This window comes from Callithrix jacchus, chromosome 10 (genome assembly GCF_049354715.1).
Source record: "Callithrix jacchus isolate 240 chromosome 10, calJac240_pri, whole genome shotgun sequence".
Classification (NCBI taxonomy): Eukaryota; Metazoa; Chordata; class Mammalia; order Primates; family Cebidae; genus Callithrix; species Callithrix jacchus.
In genome coordinates, this window is record NC_133511.1 from 63,336,295 (window position 1) to 63,343,679 (window position 7,385).

Sequence of the window (7,385 nt, forward strand, 5' to 3'; positions counted from 1 at the left end):
GGAGGTGGAGGTTTCAGTGAGCCAAGATTGTGCCACTACACTCCAGCCTGAGCAACAGATGAGGCTCCACCTCAAAAAAAAAAAAAAAAAGGTAAAAGGTATGAATAAACATCAAGGAAGGGAGATTTTGTGATTTGCTACATTTTCATGGAAATCCTACTTAACATGGACATTTTCTATTTGATGGTATTTCTATAATAGGAAATTGAAACTGAGTTAATTTAAAAAAATGAGGCTGGGAATGGTGATTTGTGCCCATAATCCCAGCACTTTTGGAGGCCAAAGCAGGGAAATCACGTGAGGCTAGGAGTTTAAGATAAGCCTGGGCAACATACAGAGAATCCTCTGTATGTTTCTGCAAAAAATAACTTTTATTTAACCAAGTATGCCAGGTGCAGTGGCTCACGCCTGTAATCCCAGCCCTTTGGGAGGCTGAGGTGGGACCTGAGGTCAGGAGTGTGAGACCAGCCTGGCCAACATGGTGAAGCCCTGTCTTCACTAAAAAATACAAAAATAAGCCCAGCATGGTGCCAGGCACCTGTATTTTCAGCTCCTTGAAAGGCTAAAGCAAGAGAATTACTTGAACCTTGGAGGCAGTAGTTGCAGGAGATAAAGGGTGGGAGCAGGACATCTGGTGAGGAGCTGCCATATCAACATCTTTTGATCACTCCAGGCCACGTTTTGACCTGGGCCTCTGCAAGAATGTGCCCCAGCCTGAGATGCATTAATTCTGACACTCAGTGCTGGTGGAGGCGCTGTGAGGTCACACTGTGGAGGCTTCTTGGGAAAGTGTTGGCTCTTCAAAATCAACATCTTGGCTTATTCCTTTGATGCTGGAGACAATGACCTGTTTCTCCTGATATGTCCGCTCAAGATAGTTACAAATTTAGTAAAGATGGGGTTTCGCCATGTTGGCCAGGCAGGTATCAAACTCCTGACTTCAGATGGTCTCCCCCCTCGAACTCTCAAAGTGCTGGGATTACAGGTGTGAGATACTGTGCCCCACCCTTCTTCCATTCTTGCTCAATTTTTTCTTTTCTTCCTGTCTTTCTGCCTCCTTTTTTCTTCTTGATATCCTGGAAACCATAGGGAATATATATGAATCTTAATTCCAAGGGCAATTGAAAAAACTTTTTTTTAAGAGACAGAGTCTTGCTCTGTTACTTAGGCTGGAATGCAGTGGTGAGATCTTGGCTGATTGCAATCTCCACCTCCTAGGCTCAAGCGATCCTCACACCTGAGCCCACAAAGTATCTGGGCCTACAGGTGTGTGTGCAGCACTGCACCTGGTTAATCTGAAAAAATTATTTTTGGAGCAACAGAGTTTTGCTATGCTGCCTGGGCTGGTCTTGAACTCCTGGCCTCAAGCGATCCTCCTGCCTTGGCTTTCCAAAGTGTTAGGATTACAAGAATGAGTCTATACCTGGCCGCTTTTTTAATGGAGAAGAGTCCAAGAAACACTATCTTTGATAAAAACACCACCAGCTTAACTCTTGAAGTGTGGCTTTTTTTTTCTCCCACTCTCCATTATTTTCCTTTCCTTGTTTAACATCAAATTTCATTGAATCCCTCTAGATATGACTTTCCAATTCTCCTCCTTTTTTTTCCTTAAGACAGAATGTTGCTCTATTCCCCAGGCTGGAGTGCAGTGGAGCAATCTCAGCTCACTACAACCTCTGCCTCCTGGGTTCAAGCAATTATCATGTCTCAGACTCCCCCAAGTTCCTGGGATTACAGGCACCAGCCACCATGCGTGGTTAATTTTTGTATTTTTAGTAGAAATGGGGTTTCACCATGTTGGCCAGGATGGTCTCAAACTTCTAACCTCAAGCACATGCCTGTAATCCCAGCTACATGGGAGACTGACACAGGAGGATAGCTGGTACCCAGGAGGTGGAGGTTGCAGTGAGCTGAGATGGCACCATTGCACTCTAGCCTAAGTGACAGAGTGAGACTCTGTCTCAAAATTAGTTAATTAATTAATTAATGCTTTTTTCTTTCTGCCACCCCAGACTAATGGAAAAGGAGTTTGGAGCTGTGCCCAAGGATCCCAGTCTTTGCCTTCAATTGCAAACAGAGTGGAGTGCCTCTTAGCTCAGGAGTTTGTGCTGCTCGAGTTTGCACAAACACAAAGTTGAGAAACACTGCTTGCTGAAAGGGATGTAAAAGGCAAAGGACAAATGAGTTGTCCTTTAAAGTGGAGATATTTCTATTCTATGTTGGTCTAAGATCTTGGAGAATGCAGGCAGGGAGCAAGTTTTGCCAGTTTTCCAGTGAGAGACCCCCTGTGGTAAGAGAGGCTCTTCTCTCTCTATCTGGTGAGTTACTTCCTTTCTTTGATACCCAATTTTCTCATGTTTAAAATTAGGGAGTCAGGCACCATTGCTCACACCTCTAATCCAGCTCTTTGGAAAGCCAATATGAGCAGATCACGAGGTCAAGAGATCAAGACTATCCTGGCCAACATGGTGAAACCTTGTGTCTACTAAAAATACAAATATTAGCCGGAATGGTGGCAGGTGGCTGTAATTCCAGCCTGTAATCCCTGCTGAGGCAGAAGAATCTCCTGAACCTGGGAAGTGGAGGTTGCAGTGAGCCTAGATTGTGCCACTGCACTCCAGCCTGGGCAACAGAGTGAGACCCCATCTAAATAAATAAATAAATAAAATTAAATAGGGGAGTAAAACCACATGTTTCCTAGGATCCTTTCCTCTTAGTCTTTCTATGAGTTAATTAAAGAGATTTGTTTTCTCGTAAGCATATATCCAAAAAGGTACTCAAGGTAGGTTTTCCATGTTTTCTGAAATCTTGTAATTGCCCCAAATGATGTGGGAGTATTTGGAGGAGAAGCTCTTCCTTGCTTCCTTTATTTATTTTTTAGAGATGAAATCTCTCCCCATCACCCAGGCTGGAGTGCAGTGTTACAATCCGGGATCACTGCAACCTCAAACTCCTGGCCTCAAGTCATCCTCCAATTCCAAACTCTGGAGTAGCTGGGACAACAGGCACACACCACCATGCCCAGCTAATTTTTAAAATTATTTTGTAGAGACAGGGTCTCAAGATGTTGCCCAGGCTGGTCTCAAACTCCTGGCCTCAAGTGATCCTTCTGCCTCAGCCTCCCAAGATGCTGGGAATACAGGTGTGAGACATGATGCCTGGACCTTTATTGCTTTTTAATAACCTTAATTACTTTCTTTTGAATATCTTTAGAACTACAATATTTTTTTCACTTGAGAGTACAGGTAAAGCTGATTTCCATAAGTAGTCATTTTGAGAGAAGTCTTTTGAATAAAGTGAGTGGCCAGAAATGATAACACAATTTTGGCTAAAACAGTTTCTGAGAGAGCACATTGTGAACTCTAAAATGTGTGTGCCAGTCACCAGGCCACAGTTCACTCTTCTTGCCAAACTCAGAATTGCAAATGAAAATTATTTATTTATTTATTTGTTTATTTTTTAGATGGAGTCTCCTCTGTCACACAGGCTGGACTGCAGTGGCATTATCTCAGCTCATTGCAACCTCCACCTCTGGGTTCAAGTGATCCTCCTGCCTCAGCCTTCCAAGTAGCTGGGATTACAGGCATGTACCACCATAGCTGGCTAATTTTTGTACTGTTTTTTTTTTTTTTGAGATGGACTCTCATTCTGTTGCCAAGGCCGGAGTGCAGTGGTCCGATCTCAGCTCACTGCAACCTCTGCCTCCCCAGTTCAAGCCATTCTCCCTGCCTCACCCTCCCAAGTAGCTGGATTACAGGTATCCACCACCATACTTGGCTAATTGTATTTTTAGTAGAGACAGGGTTTCACCATGTTGGCGGTTAGTCTCAAACACCTGACCTCAAGTGATCCACTCACCTCAGCCTCCCAAAGTGCTGAGATTACAGGCATAAGCCATTGTGCCTGGCCAATTTTTTCTAATATCAAAGAAATCACCAGGGTCTTCCCTTTCTTTTGATTCATTTATTTTCTTGGTTCGGAAATGTTTTTTTAAATATGGAATGCTTTATGAATTTGTGTGTCATCCTTTGACAGGGAGCATGCTCTTCTTCTCCATGTTATGCTAATTTTAGTATATATGCTACCAAAGTAAGCACTGGTTCTGTGTTTATTTATGTGTTTATTTATTTTTGAGACAAGGTTTCACTGTGTCTTCCAGGCTGGAATACGGTGACATGATCATGGCTCACTGCAATCTCTGCTTCCCAGGGCTCAAGCAATCCTCCTGCCTGGGCCTTTAAAGTGTGGAGATTACAAGTGTGAGCCACTGTGCCCAGCCTGCAATTTTTAACTGCTGACTTTGATGCCTGGCTTTTGTTATACTAGACACTTCCACTACTTTTTTCTGTAAAAATTACTGGTTTGTTCAGCTCCTTCAAAAGATCTTTGGTGTTTCATACATCCTAATATGTGAGGCCAGGTGTGGTGGCTCATGCCTGTAACCCCTGCCTTTGAGGAAGCCAAGGTGGGAGGATCTCTCGAGACCAAGAGTTCAAAATCAGTCTGGGCAACACAGTGAGACCCCTGTCTCTACAAGAACTGAAAAATTACCTGGGCATGGTGGTGCATGCATGTAGTCCCAGCTCTTGGAAGGCTGAGGCAGGAAGATTACTTCAGCCCAAGAGGTTGAGGCTTTAGTGAGATATGACCATGCCAGGGCACTCCAGCTTGGGTGACAGAGTGACACCCTGTCTCAAAAAAAAAAAAAAGATTAATAAGTGCAGAAGCATTTTCTATGCTCCAGGATTTAAAAAATCAGGCCTAATCTTGGACAGCCATGGTGGCTCATGCCTGTAATCCCAGCATTTTAGGAGGCTGAGGTGGGTGGATCGTTTGAGGTCGGGAATTTGAGATCAGACCGGCCAACATGCCAAAAACCCATCTCTACTCAAAATACAAAAAAATTAGCCAGGTGTAGTGGTGGGCACCTGTAATTCCAGCTACTCAGGAAGCTGAGACATGAGAATTGCTTGAACCTGGGAGGTGGAGTTTACAGTGAGCCAAGATCACACCACTGCACTCCAGCTTGGGCAACAGAGCAAGACTCTGTCTCAAAAGAAGAAAAAAAAGAAGACAATTATGAAAACTCTCTCTTGAATAGACAGGCACCACCTGAGCAGGGAGATGGTTTAGTGGAGGTCCTGGCGGATGGGACTGGGGTTCCTGGGACTTCAGTGTGCTCAGGGTCTGGACCTCAGTGGTGCCCTTTGTCACAAGTATCCATCTGCAGCCACTGACTTATATGGGGGAACTTGGGTAAACCAATGATATGGTTTGGCTGTGTCCCTGCCCAAATCTCATCTTGAATTTTAGCTCCCATAATCCCCTCATGTTACAGGAGGGACCCAGTAAAAGGTAAATGAATCATGGGAGCTAGTTTTTCCCATGTTGTTCTCATGAGAGTAAATATGCCTCATGAGATCCGATGGTTTTATGAAAGGGAAGTTCCCCTGCACACACTTTCTTGCCTGCTGCCATGTAAGACATGTCTTTGGTCTTCCTTTGCCTTCCACCATGATTGTGAGACCTCCCCAGCCATCCTAACAGTGAGTCCATTAAACCTTTTTGAAATAAATTACCCAGTCTCAGGTATGTCTTTATGAGCAGCATGAGAATGGATGAATACAAGCAACTTCAATAGCTTGAGTGGGTCCAGTCACCACTCCAGAAGAAACAGGATTATAAACCATGGCAGCATCCATACAGTGTTAACTCAGCGTATGTGCAGAGTATATGAGCTCTGGGGCTAGGGTGGCCTCCACCTAGATTTCAAAACATGTGTTGAACAGCCAGGAGCCCCAGGCAGAAGTTTGTCCCAGAGGTGGAGATACTGCCAAGACCCCCACTAATGGAGCTGCAAGAATGGGGCCACCTCTGAGACCCAACAACTGCAGAGTTGTTTTTGTTTGTTTTTTGAGACAGAGTCTTGCTCTGTCACAAGGCTGGAGTGCAGTGGTGCAATCTCTGCTCACTGTAATCTCCACCTCCCAGGTTAAAGCAATTTATTAAGTGTGATTTAATAAAGTTGGGGTTCTTAACATCTCATACCATGGCTAATGCAACAGTTTGCGTCTCCTTTATTCTTTCATTTCTTTAGTGTGCTCCACATACTAGCATCTGATAGATATCTTTAAGCATCAGATTTATATCATTTCCCTTCTGAAAAAAGTCATAATCACTTGTAATAAAATGAGAGATTGATTCCCAGACTATTGACATGGCATTTCAAAAACCCCAAAGTATAACCCTAATCTAGCTTTTATTATTATTATTATTTTTTTTTTTTTTACTTTTTTTGAGATGGAGTCTCACTCTGTCACCAAGGCTGGAGTACAGTGGTGCAAGTTCTGCTCACTGCAACCTCTGCTTCCCGGGTTAAAGCGATTCTTCTGCCTGACTCCTGAGTAGGGATTACAGGTGTGTGCCACCAGGCCCAGCTAATTTTTGTATTTTTAGTAGAGACGGGGTTTCACCATGTTGGCCAGGTTGGTCTTAAACACCTGACTTCAGGTGATCCACCTGCCTCGGCCTCCCAAACTGCTGGTATTACAGGCATGAGCCACTGTGCCTGGATGAACTGTAGAGTTAACAATGTGTAACTCCAGCCTGGGAGAGCTGAAGACATGATACTCAGCCCATGAGAGCTTCTGCCTTAACTGAGCCCAGCCGGCACAGCAGCATAGTAAACCTATACTGCTAGCTCTAGAGGAGCAGGGCTACCCTAGGCTTTGGGGATTCAACCCTCCCAATATGTCCAGGTAGCAGCATAGGAAACAAGAGATTATTCTGGAGTTTTAAGATTTAATTTGTCTGACTTGCTGGGTTTTGGACTTACTTTGGACCTGTTACTTCTTTTGTTTGGCCTATTTCTCCTTTTTGAAATGAAAATGTCTCCTAGGTATGATGGCTCATGCTCATAACCCCAGCCTTTGAGAGGCCGAGGTGGGTGGATCCCCTGAGGTCAGGAGTTCGAGACCAGCCTGGCCAACATTGTGAAACCCTATCTCCACTAAAAATACAAAAAATCAGCCAGGTGTGGTGGCAGATACCTGTAATCTCAGCCACTTGGGAGCCTGAAGCAGGAGAATCACTTGAACCCAGGAGGTGAAGGTTGCAGTGAACCAAGATCACACCATTGAACTCCAACCTGGGCAACAAGAGTGAAACGTTGTTTAAAAAAAAAAAAAAAAAAAAAAAAAAAGGAAGTATCTGCCCTATATCTGTCTTACCATTGTATTTTGGAAGCACATCACTTTTTTTTTTTACTATTATTTCACAGGCTCACAGCTGGAGGAAAATTTGCCTCAGGATGAACTGTGCCGTGGGTCTTACCCATATCTGATTTAGATGAGACTCTGAACTTTAAACTTCTGCATTGGTCCTTA

At 44.0% G+C, this 7,385-nt stretch overlaps 1 non-coding gene across 1 annotated transcript; it reads right to left on the reverse strand.

Annotated features, from left to right (window-relative positions):
- Positions 1-3,990: 3,990 nt before the first annotated feature.
- Positions 3,991-4,097, reverse strand: LOC118145938 (U6 spliceosomal RNA). The gene has a single exon (XR_004731419.1). It is a non-coding gene; the product is annotated as a U6 spliceosomal RNA (small nuclear RNA).
- Positions 4,098-7,385: the final 3,288 nt, after the last annotated feature.